This window comes from Eurosta solidaginis, chromosome 3 (assembly GCF_040869045.1).
Source record: "Eurosta solidaginis isolate ZX-2024a chromosome 3, ASM4086904v1, whole genome shotgun sequence".
In the NCBI taxonomy this organism is placed as follows: Eukaryota; Metazoa; Arthropoda; class Insecta; order Diptera; family Tephritidae; genus Eurosta; species Eurosta solidaginis.
In genome coordinates this window covers 54560196-54584254 of record NC_090321.1, presented here as the reverse complement: position 1 = coordinate 54584254, position 24059 = coordinate 54560196, and the positions used below count along the sequence as shown (strand labels likewise).

General features: G+C 35.9%; 1 protein-coding gene and 1 long non-coding RNA gene across 19 annotated transcripts in view; one reads left to right on the top strand and one right to left on the bottom strand.

The window, feature by feature from the left end:
- The window catches only part of LOC137243734 (uncharacterized), an 815214-nt gene that overhangs the window by 300868 nt on the left and 490287 nt on the right, over positions 1-24059 (top strand). The window lies entirely within an intron of this gene.
- On the bottom strand, positions 8835-9780 carry LOC137246375 (uncharacterized). The gene is made up of 3 exons (XR_010951458.1): positions 9219-9780; positions 9059-9157; positions 8835-8976 (listed from the first exon to the last, which is right to left on the bottom strand). It is a non-coding gene; the product is annotated as an uncharacterized lncRNA (long non-coding RNA).

The following is a 24059-nucleotide window of genomic DNA, read 5'->3' as shown; positions in this document are numbered from 1 at the left end:
TTGTACGATATGGGTATCAAACGAAAGGTGCTAATGATTATTTTAAATGGGCGTGGGGCTTAGTTTTATAGGTGGAAGCCTTTTCGAGATATCGCCTTAAAGATGGACCAGGGGTGACTCTAGAATTTGGTTGTACGATATGGGTATCAAATGAAAGATGTTAATGAGTATTTTAAAAGGGTGCGGGCCTTAGATCTATAGGTGGACGCCTTTTCGAGATATCGCCATAAAGGTGGACCAGGGGTGACTCTAGAATTTGGTTGTACGATATGGGTATCAAATGAAAGATGTTAATGAGTATTTTAAAAGGGTGCGGGCCTTAGATCTATAGGTGGACGCCTTTTCGAGATATCGCCATAAAGGTGAACCAGGGGTGACTCTAGAATTTGTTAGTACGATATAGGTATCAAATAAAAGGTGTTAATGAGCATTTTAAAAGGGAGTGGGTCTTAGATCTATAGGTGAACGCCTTTTCGAGATATCGCCATAAAGGTGGACCAGGGGTGACTCTTGAATTTGGTTGTACGATATGGGTATCAAATGAAAGATGTTAATGAGTATTTTAAAAGGGTGCGGGCCTTAGATCTATAGGTGGACGCCTTTTCGAGATATCGCCATAAAGGTGGACCAGGGGTGACTCTAGAATTTGTTAGTACGATATGGGTATCAAATGAAAGATGTTAATAAGTATTTTAAAAGGGAGTGGGTCTTAGTTCTATAGATGGACGCCTTTTCGAGATATCGCCATAATGGTGGACCAGGGGTGACTCTAGAATTTGTTAGTACGATATAGGTATCAAATAAAAGGTGTTAATGAGCATTTTAAAAGGGAGTGGGTCTTAGTTCTATAGGTGGACGCCTTTTCGAGATATCGCCGTAAAGGTGAACCAGGGGTGACTCTAGAATTTGGTTGTACGATATGGGTATCAAATGAAGGATGTTAATGAGTATTTTAAAAGGGCGGGGCCTTAGATCTATATGTGGACGCCTTTTCGAGATATCGCCATAAAGGTGGACCAGGGGTGGCTCTAGAATTTTGTTGTACGATATGGGTATCAAATGAAAGATGTTAATGAGTATTTTAAAAGGGTGCGGGCCTTAGATCTATAGGTGGACGCCTTTTCGAGATATCGCCATAAAGGTGGACCAGGGGTGACTCTAGAATTTGTTAGTACGATATAGGTATCAAATAAAAGGTGTTAATGAGCATTTTAAAAGGGAGTGGGTCTTAGTTCTATAGGTGGACGCCTTTTCGAGATATCGCCGTAAAGGTGAACCAGGGGTGACTCTAGAATTTGGTTGTACGATATGGGTATCAAATGAAGGATCTTAATGAGTATTTTAAAAGGGCGTGGGCCTTAGATCTATAGGTGGACGCCTTTTCGAGATATCGCCATGAAGGTGGACCGGGGTGACTCTAGAATTTGGTTGTACGATATGTGTATCAAATGAAAGATGTTAATGAGTATTTTAAAAGGTCGCGGGCCTTAGATCTATAGGTGGACGCCTTTTCGAGATATCGCCATAAAGGTGGACCAGGGGTGGCTCTAGAATTTTGTTGTACGATATGGGTATCAAATGAAAGATGTTAATGAGTATTTTAAAAGGGTGCGGGCCTTAGATCTATAGGTGGACGCCTTTTCGAGATATCGCCATAAAGGTGGACCAGGGGTGACTCTAGAATTTGTTAGTACGATATAGGTATCAAATAAAAGGTGTTAATGAGCATTTTAAAAGGGAGTGGGTCTTAGTTTTATAGGTGGACGCCTTTTCGAGATATCGCCGTAAAGGTGAACCAGGGGTGACTCTAGAATTTGGTTGTACGATATGGGTATCAAATGAAAGATGTTAATGAGTATTTTAAAAGGGCGCGGGCCTTAGATCTATAGGCGGACGCCTTTTCGAGATATCGCCGTAAAGGTGGACCAGGGGTGACTCTAGAATTTGGCTGTACGATATGGGTATCAAATGAAAGATGTTAATGAGTATTTTAAAAGGGCGCGCGCCTTAGATCTATAGGTGGACGCCTGTTCGAGATATCGCCATAAAGGTGGACCAGGGGTGACTCTAGAATTTGTTAGTACGATATGGGTATCAAATGAAAGATGTTAATGAGTATTTTAAAAGGTAGTGGGTCTTAGTTGTATAGATGGACGCCTTTTCGAGATATCGCCATAAAGGTGAACCAGGGGTGACTCCAGAATTTGTTTGTACGATATGGGTATCAAACGAAAGGTGTTAATGAGTGTTTTAAAAGGGAGTGTGCCTTAGTTCTATGGGTGGACGCCTTTTCGAGATATCACCATCGATATAGGTATCAAATAAAAGGTGTTAATGAGCATTTTAAAAGGGAGTGGGCCTCAGTTCTATAGGTGGACGCCTTTTCGAGATATCTCCGTAAAGGTGAACCAGGGGTGACTCTAGAATTTGGTTGTACGATATGGGTATCAAATGAAAGATGTTAATGAGTATTTTAAAAGGGCGCGGGCCTTAGATCTATAGGTGGACGCCTTTTCGAGATATCGCCATAAAGGTGAACCAGGGGTGACTCCAGAATTTGTTTGTACGATATGGGTATCAAATGAAAGATGTTAATGAGTATTTTAAAAGGGAGTGGGCCTTAGTTCTATGGGTGGACGCCTTTTCGAGATATAGCCATAAATTTGGACCAGGGGTGAACTTATAATGTTTGTACGATATGGGTATCAAACGAAAGGTGTTACTGAGCATTTTAAGAGGGAGTGGGCATTAGGTCTATAGGTGGACGCCTTTTCGAGATACCGCCATTAGGGTGGGCCAGGGGTGACTCTAGAACGTGTTTGTACGATATGGGTACCAAATTAAAGGTATTAATGAAGGTTTTAAAAGGGAGTGACCCTTAGTTGTATATGTGAAGGCTTTTTCGAGATATCGACCAAAATGTTGACCAGGGTGACCCAGAACATCATCTGTCGGGTACCGCTAATTTATTTATATATGTAATACTCCGAACAGTATTCCTGCCAAAATCCCAAGGGCTTTTGATTTCGCCCTGCAGAATTTTTCATTTTCTTCTACTTAATATGGTAGGTATTACACCCATTTTACAAAGTTTTTTCTAAAGTTATATTTTGCGTCAATAAACTAATCCAATTACCATGTTTTATCCCTGTTTTCGTATTTGGTATATCATTATGGCATTTTTTTTATTTTTCGTAATTTTCGATATCGAAAAAGTGGGCGTGGTCATAGTCGGATTTCGGCCATTTTTTACACCAATACAAAGTGCGTTCAGATAAGTACGTGAACTGAGTTTAGTAAAGATATATCGATTTTTGATCAAGTTATCGTGTTAACGGCCGAGCGGAAAGACAGACGGTCGACTGTGTTTTAAAACTGGGCGTGGTTTCAAACAATTTCGCCCTTTTTTACAGAAAACAGTCATCGTCCTAGAAGCTAAGCCTCTACCAAATTTCACAAGGATTGGTAAATTTTTGTTCGACTTATGGCATTAAAAGTATCCTAGACAAATTAAATGAAAAAGGGCGGAGCCACGCCCATTTTGAAACTTTCTCATATTTTTGTATTTTGTTGCACCATATCATTACTGGAGTTGAATGTTGACATAATCTTTTAAAATTTGATTAAAAAAAAAATTTTTTTTTTAAGTGAGCGTGGTCGTTCTCCGATTTCACTAATTTTTATCAGGCATACATATAGTAACAGGAGTAACGTTCCTGCGAAATTTCATCATGATATCTTCAACATCTGCCAAATTACAGCTTGCAAAACTTCTAAATTACCTTCTTTTAAAAGTGGACGGTTCCATGCCCATGGTCCAAAATTTTCCTAATTTTCTATTCTGCGCTATAAGTTCAACTTACCTACCAAGTTTCATCGCTTTACCTGTCTTTGGTAATGAATTATCGCACTTTTTCGATTTTTCGAAATTTTCGATAGCGAAATAGTGGGCGTGGTTATAGTCCGATATCGTTCATTTTAAATAGCGATCTGAGATGAATGCTCAGGAACGTTCGTACCAAATTTCATCAAGATACCTCAAAATTTACTCAAGTTATCGTGTTAACGGTCGGACGGACGGACGGACGGACATGGCTCAATCAAATTTTTTTTCGATAATGATGATTTTGATATATGGAAGTCTATATCTATCTCGATTCCTTTATACCTGTACAACCAACCGTTATCCAATCAAAGTTTATATACTCTGTGAGCTCTGCTCAACTGAGTATAAAAAAATGTAAAAAAATTTTATAAAAAACTAAGTAAATAATACCAAATATGTTGTCCAAAAACTTTTCTTCGCATAGTTAAAACTGTTTGTAAACTGACCTAAGGCATATATTTACATACCAAAACACGTCGTTGGATGCACACAATATCTTAAACACTTTGCAGCCCAGCGCCTCTCTCCACGCTTTTCCTGCCTGCTGAAACATACGCAACTCCAGTCTCCTTTTGATTTCTCCCAAAGGGATTGGAACATCTACCGTTCACTCATCGCGTGCTGCACCCTCCTTTGCCAACTCATCGTGCCTTTCGTTGCCTTCTATCACTTTATGGCCAGGCACCCAGTATAGATGTATGGTCCGGCCGGAGCGAAGTCTCTCTGAAGCTTCTTTACATTCCAAGATACTTTTTGATGAAGTAGTGTGCGAGATTATTGCCTTGATTGCCGTTTTACTGTCAACATAAATATGGGAGCGACTCTAGCTTAAGCACGCTTGCGACAGAATTTTTACTGCTTTCTTCACAGCTACAGTTTCCGACTGAAAGACAATGCAGTAATCTGGCAGCCTCTATGATCTAATTATTTGGGAATCGACACAGTAAACAACAGACCAACCCCCTTCCATTAATTTCGAACGACCGGTACGCACATGCATAGTGTTTTTGGCTACTTCCGCACCCGTACGCCAACCCTCCGGCTCTATTGTTGCCCAATATGTCCTTCGACGCTAGATGGCGCTATGCCGCTATAACCATAGGACCTACACTTATAGCGTTTTCATTGCTGGCTAAAGTGTTGCGCTTTTTGTACGCCGCGCAAGGTTTGTTGTTCTATTCTAAAAAACAAGGAACGTCTTTACGGGGTATTTCTTTCTTTTGTGAAAATTGTTGCCTACTCGCAACGCAAAAGCGTTACACTTTTACCTTGTATAAAATGGCGGTGTGGCAGTGCAACTCTGTGAAACTCTCAATTCGCTCTTAAGTTCCACATATACTCTGTTAATATGAGTGAATATGGTGAGTTTAAATGTTCTTTGTATGTACTATAAATGTTGAAAATTTTCTGGGTAGGTGTAACTCTATTAAGGCTTTACCATTTACTTAGGCAACAATTTATTTCAGAAAAGAAAACGCTATTAGACTGCCCGAGGCCTTAAACTTTGTTGCAGTTGCTAAAGCTATATTTTTGGTCATTAGGTCTAGAGGCGGGCAGAATGGCATGCAATGCTGATGTCGGTGTAGGTTTTGGGGCTCCCGTTATACTCATCATTCATAATCTGCATACCTCCTATAGATTTTTGGTATACGTACTTTTACGTGCAGCTGTCCACCGAACAAGAACCCCATATTAAAGTATGGACTTGAATTACTTACTTTATTGGCGCTTAACCGTTTAATTGGTTATGGCCATCCAACAAGGCTCGCCAGTCGCTCCTTCTCTCCGCCAACCGAGGGCCGCCCTCTAACTCTGCTTCCATAGACGGGTTCCGATAGAAACACTTTCTTGGCCGGAGTGTCATCTTTCATTCGCATAACATGGCCTAGCCAGCGCAGCCGCTGCGTTTTAATTCACTGGACTATGTTGATGTCGGCCATCGTGGTGTGATGGCAGCGTGCTCCGCCTACCACACCGTATGCCCTGGGTTCACACCCTGGGCAAAGCAACATCAAAATTTTAGAAATAAGGTTTTTCAATTAGAAGAAAATTTGTCTAAGCGGGGTCGCCCCTCGGCAGTGTTTGGCAAGTGCTTCGAGTGTATTTCTGCCATGAAAAGCTTTCAGTGAAAACTCATCTGTCTTGCAGATGCCGTTCGGAGTCGGCATAAAACATGTAGGAGGAGCACGACGAGAAGGTCGGGCTTAGACCTCTTCGGAGGTTATCGCGCCTTACATTTATTTTTGATTAATTTATTTTTTATGTTGATGTCTGCGTACAGTTCATCGTTAAATCTTCTTCAGTACTCGCCATCGCCAACGCGTAGAGGGCCATAAATCTTTCGAAGAACTTTTCTCTCGAATACACCCAGAGCTCCATGGGTTTGAATATTGACAAAAATACCCAATGAGAGAGTTTGGGCGATAGGCCCTACGTGCATCCTAGCAACCTCTTGCACGCATACATTGTCTCGGAGGCTTTCTTCGCTCTCTCTTTCAAATGTAAGGGACATTTTTGAGGGAAGTTTTAACAAATATATATGCGTAATAAAATCATTTAATTTTCCAACAACGCACCGCAAGCTATGCAACGATTTGTGCTTAGAGAAAACCTACTAACGACATATGTACATATTGCTATCTAATCTTCAGTTACTTTAAACATATTGTAATCAATTTTAAGTAACTACTCCTTAATTCATGTAATTAGGTGTTAGCTGTCAAACACAATTAGGGATTTCACAAATTGTAATATTGATGCTATTTCTACCTTCTGCTATTGATATAGCACACTTGTATAGCCGAACGTGTGAACATCCTGTGCTATTTTGTGCACTATTGTGTGTGCTATTCACCCAATTAATCAGCTGTTTAGCAGAAGATAAAATAATACAAAACATAAATATAAACATAAAAATGCCTAGGAGGAACAAAAAAAGTAAAATAATAGCTGCGATTTGTCAAAAATATACATATGACGTCATCATTGTGGAAGAGAGTAAGTAATTCAACACTTTCTTTGTGCTTTTGCTTCATAAAGACTAGCACAATCGCCGAGGTGTCCATTGAGGAATTCCCAAGTCAAACCAATGGGAGCTGAATGTATTGGAGCATTTAGATGAAAATAGATGTTGCCAATTGCTGCGCGTAAACCAAACGGAGTTTGACTACATTTTGTGTTTCGGAGTGATAACAACACAGTACAACTTCCGATTGAGCTTCAGCTTAAAATAGTACTTTATAGGTTGGGATCTTCAGGTGAAGGGCTTTCGATATTTGTTTAGTATTGGAGATGGCGGTACTATTCAAATCGTAAATAGGCGAGTTGTTCAAGCCATACTGAGGGTAGATTTTTATGCTGATCTAATTAAAGGGAGCGTTTAAAGTTGATTGCAGCCACAGAAAAAGAAATGCCTGGATGTGTTGGATATATTGGTGGCTCCGAAATTAAATTGGCCGAAGGTATCATGAGAACTTTTTTTCTCGTGATCACCAGTAATCCATCCAAATTCAAGTAATTTGTGATTATCGCTTACGCATAAGGCAAGATACGCTAGATGGTTAGCCGGATAGTGTCCACGATGCGAAAATGTTTTCGGACTCCTTGCTCTCAAAACACCCACATAGGTTTTTGTCAACATCGCAGTGGATTACTGGTGATAGCGTTTATCCCCTGAAATGATATCTACTGACCTCATTCCGCCAAAATAATACAGAATGCACTAGAGAGGAGAGAGACAAAGTTAATAGATACTTCTCAAAATTGTTTGTGGTCTGTGAGAGAACAATTTCTTAGCCTCAAAGAACTCAAGTTCAGATTGTACTGAATACAAAACAAAATACATTGCATTGATTGGATAATGGTATGCTGTATTTTGCACAATATTTTAATAAGCTTCAACTATGAGGATCAAGAATGTCGTTTACAGCCAACTGCCGACTTTTTACCCGTTAACGAACCTTAGGGATAGTTTATTAACTTTATTTAAAATCAACGCAGTAATTAATGCTACTACCAAACTGCTCCATCCTGTCAATAAATTCACATTCTGAAACTAAAAAAAAATTTCACAGCACTCCCATATGCCCTCATATATAGATTCGATTCATATAAATATGAAGCCAAGCTACTTCGGATGATATTAAAATTTACACAAACAAATTGACAAACAAATAATTAAAAAAAAAAAATTGTAGCACTAAAAAAAATTCTCAATAACTTAAAGTTTTCATTCAGTTCTGTGGTTTTTTATTAATAAAAAAAGTTAAACTAAAAAATATTTTCATACGTATATGAGGACATGATTTCATGAAGTTTTTCATTTAAACTTGAGTTTCAATTCCTCCATAGCCAAACGCTCTTGCATTTCAAGTTCAAGACGTTTCAACTTTTCTTGGCTTTGCAGTTCCTTTCCTTTAAAATTTTCTCCATTTCGTGCCTGCCTTTCCTTTAGCTCAAATTCCTTTTGCTTAAGGGTAAATTCATTCTCCCTTATGACCAACTCCTTCTCTCTTGCTATTATTTGTGCCTCCACTTTCTGCTTCTTGAATGCCTTTGCTTCAGCTTGCACTCCCATAATGTCCGAAGCTGCTGTTCGGTTGTATATAACTTTACAGCTCATGCCTGCTGTTGGACTCTGGGAGCTCATGGTTGGTGTCATGTTAGAAGAGTATACCCGAATATGATAGCTTTCAGTAATCTGTGCCAGCCTTTGCGATTCGGTTTCAATTATTTGGCCCTCTCAGTCAATTCGGTTTTTTGGGCCTCATCAATTAAATTTGCCTTTGTGTCATCGCTTATGGAAGACTCGCAAATCGGGCTTCCAAAATTGTCATGCAGCTCGTAAAAAATGTGCATATTTTTAGCAAATTTCCTTGGAAAAAAATGTTGGCTATTGAAATTAATTGGCAAAGAAATATTTTAAGAACCTATATACCTTTAATGGTATCACCGGTAATGCTCCCTGCTCCCGTCGATCCCTCCCATGCTTTGGCTTTATTGTTCCGCACTTTTGCACGCACCAGCTTCCACTCCATTGTGACATTCTTCTCCTCCCAAAACCGCTTATAGTAAACTTGAACGGGCGGCTTCTGCAAAATAAACGTATGCACGTATGTATATATATATATTTCCATATAATTTTATTTTACTTCTACGCAAACAAAAACAAACCTCAAGTAGCCGATTTTGCAGTAAAAATTTAATAAGACACTTCTCATCTGCCACCGTCTTTCTCCGAGTTGGGTTGCAGCGCATGCGTTTGCTATTGACCTGGAATCAAAAAAGTTTTTAAAAGGCCAAATGAGTTTGCATTTAAAAAAATATTACTTACTGTATTATTTTGCTCTAAATCCATTCTTCTGCATATTTAATTCACACTAGTAATTGTGTACTTCCGATTTCGGTTTTGCACAAATTGTAACAATGATGGTAAACAAAAATCAGCTGATCGTATAGCATACACAAATAGCACACTAAACATACATTTCAAGGTTTTATTGAAATATGAATATTTATGAATATGAAACAATAACAACAGCTTTACAACTGTGCTACTACAATAGCATGATTAAAAGAATACGATAAATAGTATATAATGTGAACTCCCTAAATGTATATTTTAGCGGAGTTTTGACAATGTCCTTTGATTTCAGAAAAACCCTGACTGAAAATATTCAACTTAATTTCGCTATTCAGACCAAATTGCCCACTGTAATTATGCCTCAATCATGTGTCTGCTTCACTCATCCCACTGCTACTATTTTCTTGATGATGCCAACAATATTATAACTAAGCCACCTACATAAAACAATGTCATAACTAGTAGCTTAGTGCGGATAAAATATATATTCTCTTGTTTATTGACATATCGTATGGCAGCTCATACATATAGCAATGCTTGTAAGTACAATGACAGTCGCATTAAATGTGTCAATTTATGTTAAGCAGCATTTAATAGATAGCATTTGTGTCGATTATCTGTCAAATGGCACGAGCATGCATGAAGAAAAATAGCTCGATAAATACGTGTTTGTATTGTGATGTGATAATCATGTGATATATCATAGATGTATACAAATGTCATACTTCATTAGAAGTTTACTATATTAAAAAAAAATAAATGTAAGGCGCGATAACCTCCGAAGAGATCTAAGGCCGAGCTTCTCTTCCAATTTGCGTCGTGCTCCTCTTGATTTTTCCCTACAAATTGGCCGGACGGGACCTACATGTTTTATGCCGACTCCGAACGGCATCTGCAAGGCAGATGAGTTTTCAATGAGAGATTTTCATGGCAGAAATACAATCGGAGCGCTTGCCAGACACTGCCGAGGGGCGACCCCGCTTAGAAAAATTTTCTTCTAATTAAAAAATCTTATTTCTAAAATTTTGATGTTGCTTTGCCCGGGAGTTGAACCCAGGGCATACGGTGTGATAGGCGGAGCACGCTACCATCACACCACGGTGGCCGCCTTTTACTATATTACATCCCCACAAATTAATGTGTAATAAAACTAATATAATTTTCGTGAAATATCTATTTCGGGGAAGAAAAAAATTATTTATCTTTAATTTTTCATTGCACCAAAAGTGGTAGCTTACATTTGAGAAAAGATCTTCCCTCCCCTCGTACTGCTCCTCTCCTCCTTCCTTTCTCTTTTCTTCACCATCCCACTCTTCTATTGCTACCTCCACCTCTCCTATTCCCTGTTCCACACCAAAATCGCTCCATCGAACTTCATTATCTCTATTTTCCTCCCTCTCTAAATTCTCTTTCTCTCACCTACCTCTTCATCATAATTTCACATCAAATTCCCTCTCTCTAACTCCCTATTTTTTTTCTCTGTTCCCTACCCCTTAATCGCACAGCTTCGCACATCTACGTTCTAATGATTAAATAGTAGTTTCAAAAGGTTGCGGAATGATGACATATATATATCAATAATGTGCAATAAATTAATTCCAGTTATGCTTATTGAGAGTTGTGTACTACCGACTTTTCCAAAACCTTCTATAGCCAATGATATACCACTTCCGTCATGTATCCCTACAACTTTTTTTAAGATTTGTGGAAAGTTTTGAAACTCTATATTATACTCACACATCCACGTACTAGATATGACACATAAAGATTTCCCACAAAATATAAATTCATTGTCGAAAATCTCCTAAGTTCGATCGTCCATGAACCAATATAAGCTAAGGCTATACTCTTTCCCCAGTCTACATATTCATTCCTAGCAAATATATTATTTTCCAGTTTATCAAACCCCGTCTTACTCTAAAAACGTAGCAAAGTAACCTCAAAAGTCGATGAGCCTAGTGCTCAGCTTCCGAATACTTGACTTGTACAGGGCGCCTTAAATCAGAATTATGTAAAAAAAAGGTGTCAAATATATATAAGTTTAAGCTCTCATGACAGGTTGACTCTGATTGGAAAAAAAAATAATAATTATTCGTTTTGCAAGTGAGTCTATGGTACATTCTGATTTGTCCTTTGACCAAACTCGAGTGTTTTTGATATTGCATCACAAATTACCAGACGGTATATCGGATTAAGGTCTAGCAGAACATAACCACTGCTTCTACCTATTATTTGCATATTGCGATTTCTAGCCATGCATAAGTCCTTTTCAATTTTTAATTCAATTAAATTTAGTAAAAGCCATGACACGGATTCATTCTGCTGTATTAAACTTGGGCGTGAGTGAACAAAAAACGAATTCAACAGCGTAAAATTCAAAAAAAAATTTTGTAATTTTTATAGTATTTAAATTTTCGTAACTGTTTGGGATTTAAATAAAATTATCTAACTGCTAAAACATTGCTATTCTGTCTGGATTATATATGAAAATGAATTTGTGAATATATGTGCCTACACGTAAATCTTCAAGAGACCTACGCATGTAGAATTTTTTCTAGATAACAAAAAAAAAAAAAAAACTTCAAACTTTCTCGTATTATGTTCTTTCGTATAACATACTTTCACACACATATTCAGATATACCAATTTTACATATTTTATACGCCTAAGTGTCAGATAATATTACACTTAACGGATGGTAATGTCAAACTAAATTTAGCAGCAAAAATTTATGACCATTAAGGCCAAGCGTAGCACACCTTAGTATTATATTTGCTAATGCGAAACATAAACAAAAGCATATAGCAAAAGTAAAACAAGTAAGGGCGAGACTAGGTAGGTAGTTTGTGTGATGATGCAAAGTTTCACATTGTTTGTGGTCTGTATAAAATAGCTATGACAATGAATCACTGATATCAACAATATATGATGTAAACGTAAGTACTTGATGAAATTTGAAGCTTCTAGACGTTAAAAAAGGGCGGCAGAAGCGTCTAGCTGTTAACATGTTGTGCAAATTACGAAAAGTTTCTTATCTAACCAATCGGTTGTAGGGGACATTTACTATATATACGACCAATCTCTTCGAATTTCTCAGACAATAATATCTGCTATATACGTAAGCATTTGCTGAAATTTGAAGGTTGTAGCTGTTCAAATGGTATAGAAATTGCGAAAAGTTTCTTGTCTGAACGATCCGTTGTATGAGATACATATATACTATATATACTACTGATCTATAAAATTTTTCAGATAAAAATGAATGTTCTATACGTAAGCATTCGGGGAAATTTGAAATTTCTAGCTGTTCAAATGGTGTAGAAAAATTTCTTATCTGAACAATCGGTTGTAGAGTACATATGCTATGTATACGACCGATCTCTTAAATTTTTTCAGACAACAATATTTGCCATATACGAAAGAATATGATGAAGTTTGAAGCTTCAATCTGATGAATTGAGGAATATATGACAAAAATTCTCTTTTTATGAAAAATCGGTTGTATGGAGGATAGCGGTCCGACCCGGCCGGTTCCGACAAATATCTAATAGGACAACTATATATACCTGCTTAGTAAATTTTTTCAAGATATCTCAAATATTGAGGGGCTAGTTTGCATACAAACCGACAGAGGAACAGACGGACATAGCTAAATCAACTCCGCTCTTCAACCTGATCATTTCGCTATACTTATTGGTGGGTCCATCTCTTCACCTTTAAGTACTTACCATTTTGAGATTCGCGTCGAAGTTAATATACCATTTCATTTTCTTGCGAGGTATAAAAAAGATATATCCACATAAAGACAATATTTTTCTTGTAGCCAACTGCATACATACAAACAAAAAGTAGAATTTTGGTGAAATTTATGTAGGCAAACACTTCTAGTTCTGAACGGTGCGCTTCTAGGGACCACTGCCCGTTTGCCACATATCTCTTCACATGACGATAATAAAGGGAGTTGAATCTTTTTCTCGCCTCAAGGGTTGGCATCTTGTGCATTTGTCAATACCATTTTATGGTTTCGTAACAGCCCAAACTTATTTATTGGAAACATAAATTTCAAAACACATATAAAATTTAAAAGCAAATGCTCCAGTGGTAACTCAGTTGCGGAATTTTTAAACTCTTAATGACATAACTGCGTTATAACTAGTTCTTTTTTGATAATTCTGCACTTGTTCTAAAACAAGAACTCCGGTCTTTTGCCATACACTTCAACGAAGGGATAAGCTGAAAACATTTACATATAAATGTATTTGTATTCAGTATAATACGTTTGTACATGTATTGCATACATCTTTCTACTTTTTTGTGTTTCATCGTGTATACTCCATAATTTCCGGCAGTATTAACACATGATAAAGGACTTTTTTGCAATAGTACTTGTGTAAAGTGCTAACTGATATGAATTGAGTTTATGTTACGTATACGCCGTGCTCCCTCCTTGCACTGTTGTGCTAATCGGAAAACAGTTTATACAATAAAATAGTCACTCGAATAACTTAATCATAACAGGATAGCCTTTAATTACACTAGGCGAGTATAAGAAGAAGGTCTAACAAAAAACTTAACCTGTTTCCTTATGGATCTAGGGAATGGGAGGCCGGGTTTCTTGTGGTCATACTAAATCGTTGATAAGATGGTCGGGATAGTACTTTAATGGTGCTTGTTACCGGAAGGTAAGGTATCTGCATCCGGCAAAGGATGGCCAACACCGATAACACCCCCAAATCCTTCGGCGAGTGTACTTATTGCTCCAACAACAACGACAGCTGTTGATGGATTCTTCACATTTGAACGGAAGCACGGTAAGCACTCAAGCTGTAATTTGTACATATGTGCACCTAAAGTTCGTTAAGTCTCTTGTGGCTGTACTTAGGGCAGAGACGAAGAAAAGCTTTAAAAGCTTTCGGCCAGTCGAGCTTTGAAAACAACACATTGGAGGAAGCTGTAGGTCTGTTGGAACACTTCGCTTAGAACTACCGTAGAGAGTCGGGAATACTCCCAATAAAGAAGAGAAACCAAATGCTGAACTAAAAGTTTCAGTTAAATACTCAGAAATATGGCCATCCTTACAGACATCTGATTGAATAGGTTGTTGTTGTATTAACGAAGGTTTTGGAAGTGTTGTCGATATTGATGGTCCTTTGCCGGATATAGATCCGGTACGTTCCGGAAGTTATCGCAAGCACTTTGAAGAAATCCGCCACAGAATAATTCAGCCAATTGAACCAATTGTGTATAAATATGCCCCAACTTCGTACGGGATGAGCTGTAAAGTCATGCGCCGATAAATGCCTGGTGAGCCCTGTTCTGAGTGTCCAATAACCGAAAATCGCAGTTGGGTAAAGCATGTTTCCAATGAAGAGCAGTCCTCCCAGGAGATACGGGAATAGAAAGTGAAAGGCAGAGTAGTAGATAGGGAGAACGCGAGGGAGGGAAAATATTGATATAACTGATACGAATGCTAACCCCAGCGGGTTAAGGGGCTTAGAATATAGCCAAAATACTCAAATGATTCAAGAGATTGTGCAGCGCAATTTATAGCTTCTCCAACTCCATTGTCAATCTAACCTACCCGTGGCGAATCCTAGTTTTTTAGCAGCCGAGGATCTGTTGACTCTCAGTTTTGTAGAACTATAGGGTGGACGGCGGTAGGCCAAGAAGGTTCAATGCCATCATACTAAATCGTTCTCGAGATGGTTCGGCTTGTAAATTAATGGTGCTTTTTAGCGGAAAGTACGAGATCTATATTCTGCAAAGGACCATCAACATCGATAACACTCCCTAAAACCTCGCTACAACAAAACATCAATAGGGATAGCTGGCGTGACTTTTTTCGAAACGGCCAAAATCGCTTAGGCGGTTAAACGCCAATTAATAATGATGATGATGATGGCATAATAAAGGTTTAATTAAATCGCTCTGTGCGCCACGTGAAGATGTTTGAAAGTCTCTTATTAAACCATTCCATATTTTATCATACAAAGCCATGTCCCAAATTTTTGAGCCTTAAATTCACCCATAAACCCACAAATAGCATTCATATGTGAAAGAAAATCAATGCTATTTCATTTAAATTGCATGAAAATGAGTCTATCAGTTGAGCGCCAATACTTTCACATACACAATGGAATATATATATATATATATCTATATATACATATGCTCACATGTGCATGTAAATATGTACATTTATGTATTGAGACCACTGGACTAGGAATCTGTGAATTGTTAAGTATTTAACAATTTGCTTAGGGAGTTAGCAACGTTAGACTGAGTGAACGTATAACCTGTCGCTAGTTAATAAAATATTCAACGAAATGAGAAACGGAAAAAAAGGAAAATAAACAATGATTGAAATCAGCATTGGGCATAGTGCAATAAATGTGATGTGCTTGGTTAGAGGGCTTAAGCGAAGAAATACCTAGCAAAACGGTTCTCGTACTAGATAATAAGATAATAAATTTAAGGAAGTTCTGTACAATAAAAAAGCATTAATGATAAAGAAACAAACGGAGTTCATAAAAAATTTCCGAATTCTGATAGTTGATTTGGTGAACAATTTAAGCTTCATATCAATACGCGAACATTTAAAAACATAAACTTTGTTCAAAAAGCGAATATGAAATTATTATTTTTTTCAGGAAATTTAAAAAAAAAAATGTGTTCAAGAAATATATATATATGTAAATTAATTGAAAAAAAAAAAATAAATTAATTAATTAATAAAGTGATTGAAACAAAATTTTTTTTCAAGAAAATTCTAAATATATGTACATTAATTAAAAAAATAAATTTAGTTAAATGAATGAAAAAAAAAAAATAATTTTTTTTTAATTTTATAGGTGTGAAAAATTGCGCAATTGGGAAAATTTAAGAAATGTATATACGTGTTTCAATTTATAATTTTTTTGTTTGAACAAAATTGTGGAAAAAGGTTTTCCGATAACCGAAGAATGGAATCATTGCTGTTAGCTGTGCTTATAAGATTATTTTCAAACTTGTTTTTTAAAAAAAAAAAAAAAACAAAAAAAAAAAGACAAAAATTTTCATTAAAAAAAATGAATTAAAAAAAAATAAATAAAACAGTTAATATGGACTAAATAAGTGTTATTTATTGTGTTCGTTGGGGATTTTCAAATAAAACCACCACTCGTGAGGATTTACAAGGATGAACGTGCGATTTTGTGAACGTTTTATTTCAAACTCTTAACTCAACTCATCCAAGTTGCCACATCATTGGTATTTATTATACGCATTGTTACATTAACAGTGTTGATATGAAAGTATTATTTTTATACATAGTTGAGCAAAGTTCACAGAGTATATTAACTTTGATTGGATAACGGTTGGTTGTGCAGGTATAAAGGAATCAAGATAGATATAGACTTCCATATATCAAAATCATCAGGATCGAAAAAAAATTTGATTGAGCCATATCCGTTCGCCCGTTAACACGATAATTTGAGTAAATTTTGAGGTATCTTGATGAAATTTGGTATGTAGGTTCCCGAGCATTCATCCCAGATCGCTATTTAAAATGAGCTATATCGGACTATAACTACGCCCACTTTTTCGATATCGAAAATTTCGAAAAACCGAAAAAGTTGGATAATTCATTACCAAAGACGGATAAAGCGATGAAGCTTGGTAGGTGAGTTGAACTTATGACGCAGAATAGAAAATTAGTAAAGCTTTGGACAATGGGCGTGGCACCGCCCACTTTTAAAAGAAGGTAATTTAAAATTTTTGCAAGCTGTAATTTGGCAGCCGTTGAAGATATCATGATGAAATTTGGCAGAAACGTTACTCCTATTACTATATGTATGCTTAATAAAAATTAGCAAACTCGGAAAACGACCACGCCCACTTAAAAAAAAATTTTTTTTAAGTAAAATTTTAACAAAAAATTTAATATCTTTACAGTATATAAGTAAATTATGTCAACATTCAACTCCAGTAATGATATGGTGCAACAAAATACAAAAATAAAAGAAAATTTCAAAATGGGCGTGGCTCTGCCCTTTTTCATTCAATTTGTCTAGGATACTTTAATGCCATAAGTAGAACAAAAATTTACCAATCCTTCTCAAATTTGGTAGGGGCATAGATTCTATGACGGTAACTGTTCTCTGTGAAAAAGGGCGAAACCGGTTGAAGCCACGCCCAGTTTTTATACACAGTACACCGTCTGTCCTTCCGCATGGCCGTTAACACGATAACTTGAGCAAAAATCGATATATCTTCACTAAACTCAGTTCACGTACTTATCCGTACTCACCTTGAATTGGTATAAAAAATGGCCGAAATCCGACTATGACCACGCATACTTTTTCGATATCGAAAATTACGAAAAATGAAAAAAAAAAAAATGGCTATACCAAATATAAAAAAAGGGATGAAACATGGTAATTGGATTGGTTTATTGACGCAAAATAGAACTTAAGAAAAAAACTTTGTAAAATGGGTGTGTAGGTATCAAGAAGAAGAAAATGAAAAAGTTTTGCAGGGCGAAATAAAAAACCCTTGAAATCTTGGCAGGCATACTGTTCGTGGTATTACATATGTAAATAAATTAGCGGCATCCAACAGATGATGTTCTGGGTCACCCTGGTCCACATTTTGGTCGATATCTGGAAAACGCCTTCACATATACAACTACCACCACTCCCTTTTAAAATCCTCATTAACCCCTTTCAATTGGTACCCATATCGTACAAACACATTCTAGAGTACCTCTGGTCCACCTTTATGGCGATATCTCTAAAAGGCGACCACCTGTAGAACGAAGGCCCACTCCCTTTTAAAAATACTCATTAACACCTTTCATTTGATACCCATATTGTACAAACAAAGTCTAGAGTCACCCCTGGTCCATCTTTATGGCGATATCTCGAAAAGGCGTCCACCTATACAACTACTACCACTCCCTTTTAAAACCCTCATTTATACCTTTAATTTGATACCCATATCGTACAAACACATTCTAGAGTCACCCCTGGTCCATCTTTATGGCGATATCTCGAAAAGGCGTCCACCTATAGAACTAAGCCCCGCGCCCTTTTAAAATACTCATTAACACCTTTCGTTTGATACCCATATCGTTCAAACATATTCTAGAGTCACCCCTGGTCCACCTTTATGGCGATATCTCTAAAAGGCGACCACCTGTAGAACGAAGGCCCACTCCCTTTTAAAAAGACTCATTAACACCTTTCATTTGATACCCATATAGTACAAACAAAGTTTAAAGTCACCCCTGGTCCACCTTTATGGCGATATCTCGAAACGGCGTCCACCTATAGAACTAAGGCCCACTCCCTTTTAAATTACTCATTAACACCTTTCGTTTGATACCCATATTGTACAAACAAAGTCTAGAGTCACCCCTGGTCCATCTTTATGGCGATATCTCGAAAAGGCGTCCACCTATAGAACTAAGGCCCACTCCCTTTTAAAATACTAATTAACCCCTTTCATTTGATACCCATATCGTATAAACAAATTCTAGAGACATCCCTGATCCACCTTTATGGCGATATCTCGAAAAGGCGTCCACCTATAGAACTAAGGCCCACTCCCTTTTAAAATACTAATTAACCCCTTTCATTTGATACCCATATCGTATAAACAAATTCTAGAGACATCCCTGATCCACCTTTATGGCGATATCTTGAAAAGGCGTCCACCTATAGAACTAAGGCCCACTCCCTTTTAAAAAGACTCATTAACAGCTTTCGTTTGATACCCATATTGTACAAGCAAAACTTAGAGTCACCCCTGGTCCACCTTTATGGCGATATCTCTAAAAGGCGACCACCTATACAACTACCACCTCTCCCTTTTAAAACCCTCATTTATACCTTTAATTTGATACCCATATCGTACAAACACATTTTAGAGTCACCTCTGGTCCATCTTTATGGCGATATCTCAAAAAGGCGACCACCTATAGAACGAAGGCCCACTCCCTTTTAAAAAGACTCATTAACACCTTTCGTTTGATACCCATATTGTACAAACAAAGTTTAGAGTCACCCCTGGTCCACCTTTATGGCGATATCTCGAAACGGCGTCCACCTATAGAACTAAGGCCCACTCCCTTTTAAATTACTCATTAACACCTTTCGTGTGATACCCATATTGTCCAAACACATTCTAGAGTCACCCCTGGTCCACCTTTATGGCGATATCTCGAAAAGGCGTCCACCTATAGAACTAAGGCCCACTCCCTTTTAAAATACTAATTAACCCCTTTCATTTGATACCCATATCGTATAAACAAATTCTAGAGACATCCCTGATCCACCTTTATGGCGATATCTCGAAAAGGCGTCCACCTATAGAACTAAGGCCCACTCCCTTTTAAAAAGACTCATTAACAGCTTTCGTTTGATACCCATATTGTACAAGCAAAACTTAGAGTCACCCCTGGTCCACCTTTATGGCGATATCTCGAAAAGGCGGCCACCTATAGAACGAAGGCCCACTCCCTTTTAAAAAGACTCATTAACACCTTTCGTTTGATACCCATATTGTACAAACACATTCTAGAGTCACCCCTGGTTCACCTTTATGGCGATATCTCGAAAGGGCGTCCACCTATAGAACTACCACAACTCCCTTTTAAAACTCTCATTTATACCTTTAATTTGATACCCATGTTATACAATCACATTCCAGGGTTACCCTCGATTCATTTTCCTACATGGTTATTTTCCCTTATGTTGTCACCATAGCTCTCAACTGAGTATGTAATGTTGGGTTACACCCGAAATTAACCTTCCTTACTTTTTTTTTTGAGTAAATTTAAAAATAAAAATATGTTATAGAAATATATATATGTATATTGATAAAAAATAATAATTACTAACGTGATTGGAACAAAATTTTTTTCAAGATAATTCTAAAAAAGATGTTCATTGCAAAAAAAAATTTATAAAAAATTAAATACGTACTAGTAAGCGATTTTGTTGTGTTAATATAAATTTATTCAACATTTTTTTCCAAGAAAATTCTAAAAAAAAATCCTATTAAAAAATATAAACTATTTATAGAAATATATTATAATTGACAAAAAAATTCAAAAATAATTGAAAAGATTTAATTGAAAAAAATAAATAAATGAATAAAAAAAATACGTACTAAGTGTTTTTCTTGTGTTGATATAAATTCATGCAATATTTTTTTTTTCAAGAAAATTCCAAAAAAAATATATCAGTAAAAATGTATCTTAATTAACAAAAACAAAAAAATTATAAAATCATTGAAAAAAAAAGAAATTGTTTTTTTTTTTTTCAATCAAATTCTAAAAAAAATTCCATTAAAAAAATAACAAATAAAAATTGCCTTCTTTTTGCATATATTATTCTTTTACACACAACATACTTCGTATGTAATTATGTGTTAAAGTTATGGTTGTTGGTAAGGCTCCCACTCCCGTGAGAAAAGGCTTTAAAGAGATTTACAAGGTATAATCGAAACAACTGTCGCCTTGTCCGTCCTGATGTCAGGGTTTTTAAATTTTTCCCAAATTATTAAATAAATTATAAAATTAAAAAATCTTCAAATAAATGTTTTCATACATTTAAAAGCAATACGGCAATTCCCGAATAACTCATATAAATTGTTTTTGTTTTTTCAATATTATTAAAAAAAACATTGAAAAAAAGAAATCCATTGGAAAAAAATTAAACAAAATATTATTAAAAATAATTATTTAAAAAAAATCATTGATAGAAAATTATTAAAAAAAAAAATCCTTAAAAAATTTTTTTTTGAAAAAAAAATATTATAAAAAAAGTTTATTAAAAAATCATTGTAAAATAAATTTGACAAAAAAAGTATTTCAAAAATCATTTTTTAAACTCCAAATTGTGAAGGTTTAAAATATCTACGGAATCAGCTTTAGATCAGTTCGCGCATACTTCCAAATTAAAATTCGAATTTTTTTTTTGACCTTTCTAAATAACTAAAAGACATTGCCAAAAGTGTTGTAAAAAGTGTCCTAAATGTTTCTGACACTGTTCATAAAGTGTTTTGATCGATTTTGAAAAATATATGAAAATAACGCCTAAAGTGTGCGTAAATCATACCAAAACTGTCCCGAAGTGGTATCGCAATCGTCCTCAATGGTGATCTACGATCCCAAAATTATATCGTACTGGTTCCAGCAAGGCTTGCTATTTAAATCTCCAACTGAAAGAGGAATCGTTCTGAATGTATGTAAATAATACGGAAATAATTTCTGAATTGAAAAATTTGTAAGACCAAATGATCGGAAACTACATGGGGTAACATATGTGGGGTTAGCTTAACTTGAGCTGTTATGCCATTATCTTTTTTTTAGCTTATTATAAGTATTTAGGTCAATATAACAAAAGCAAAACGCTCGTTTATAAAAACTAACGTTTACTTTAGCTGCTCATAAATATCAAAACGATATAACGAAATTCTTTATAAAAAGTGCAAAATTGCCCCACTCTGATTAAAATCTTTTGTTGAGTCTGTGCGCGAAAAATATGTGAGATATTGACTGTACTTACAGTTTTCACTCTAAGCAATTTCATACAAACACCAGCACATCACGTCATTGTACATTAATATCGCGCATTGTTGCCAAAAAATAAGAGTAAAGTGATTGCGGAAATGACATAACTGAAGCGGAAATAACAGAAAATTCACTTGTTGTCATGGTAGCACTAACGAGATTCGCATTTTGCATGGGAATTTTGATGAGTGGCGTGCAATTTCCATTACCAATTCTAATCAAGTCAACAACAAGCATATTGTTTATTATTTGAACAATTCAATAGCCATTTTTGTATGTTTTGAAATTCTCCAATAAATCACCACTTATGCATGTTTACTAATCGGCACGATTTTAATCGAATTTTATGCCATTTTGCTTGTTTGTGCTCATTTGACCGATAGAAAACCGCAAACAAATCATTGCTATGTTAGAAAATAATAAAAGTTGTTGCAACAACAACAACATCAATAGCAGATTCAACTAGTAGATGAAAACCGCATTTTTATTGAGGTCTTACAATATTTCAAATATTGAATTTGAAAACCACAGTAAATAATAAAATTGATATTTTATGGATTGTTGAGGCATTGAATTTTATGTTAGTTGAAGTGATATTGATGAAGAGATATGACTTTTTACTAAATCGGGTAGCAAAAATTGTTGCAAAGTGTTGAAAAATGTGCGAATATGTTCTTTTTGCTATTGCATGTGCAACTATGTACTGTGAAACAAAGCAACAAGTAGTACTTTTTGTTTCAGTTAATATGGCAGGTATGACTTATGACATCACATCGGCTATTTGAATCGGCATCAATTGAATATTTCAATCTGATTCAATGGAACTACCTTTCACCGTTTATTTATTAAATTGCCAAATAGCGTTTTTATAGTTCCCAATCACACCATATGACACACTATGACAGAAGTAACTTCAGCAAGTTCAATCTATTCCTAAGTCACATAAGACTAATAAATATGATCACAGCACAGTACATCATGTGGTAAAGGAAAGTTGGAACCATGATTTCTCTTTTACTTTCACCTCTATTTACCGTAATAACATCACTCCATACAATCAGGAAATCTTTAAACCATTATGATAATCACATCACATCATATAAAATCACATCTACAGTTTATTCAGGGAATACATATTTGTTGCCATGACGTAAAGTCAAATCATATCACAACAAGTCAAATCAAATCACTGCACACTTTTCTAAAATCATATCTCACATTTTAGTAGCGGCCTCAAAACATCATGACAATCACACCCTCTCCTAGTAAGACATATCTATATGTAAATCAGGACATACATATACATTTGTGTACATCACGCGAAGTAAAATCACATGACATTAAATCATATGAAATTACATTTATCTGGGGAATATTATTTAAATATTTTTGCCTATCATGTAAAGTCAGATGAAATCACACCAAGTCACTTCACACTTTTCCAGTGAACCCTAACTGAAAATCACAACTCACCTTATCCGAGCAACCTCAAAGTATCTTGACGATCACATTACATCCTATTAAGTCATATGTTATTCATTTGTTTACAACACATCAAGTCAAAGCGCATGATATCAAGTCATATGCAATCACATTTTTCTGGGGAACATTTGCTTTTATATTTTACTTTCACATTTAGTTACGTTAGTAAATCCACATCATATTGAATCATAATATGCTTACTAACTTCTGAAGTTAACTTTATCCGGGAATCGAATTTTTTTCATATCGCATCAGATAAAGTCATACAAAATCCCACTGTTCTAGTCAACCTTCACATTTATTTTTTTACTTTAACATTTAGTTACTGTAATGGTGTCACATCGTATTTGGATATGATATGCTGAAACATTTCTGTAGTTAACTTTGTCCGGAAGCCACGTCTTACATAATCAGAACTGTTTCAAAACATCATTTACGTCATATAAAATCGTACTTATATTTAAATCAGGCAATATATACTTGTTCGAATGCCGTGAAGTTAAATCACATCACATCATATACTCACATCAAAAAAGATCACATCACATATCATGCATTACAAAACGATACATAATATCACGTCACATCATATCAAACCTCATCATATAATATTAAATCATTTGTGCATCTTCTAAATTCACGCATAAATATCATCATATCTTATATCAAGTATTACAATACAAAAAATCATATTACATAATATCAAATCACATCACGCAAAATCAAGATATCAACACTTCATTTCATATCATATGAAATGTCATCGCATCAAA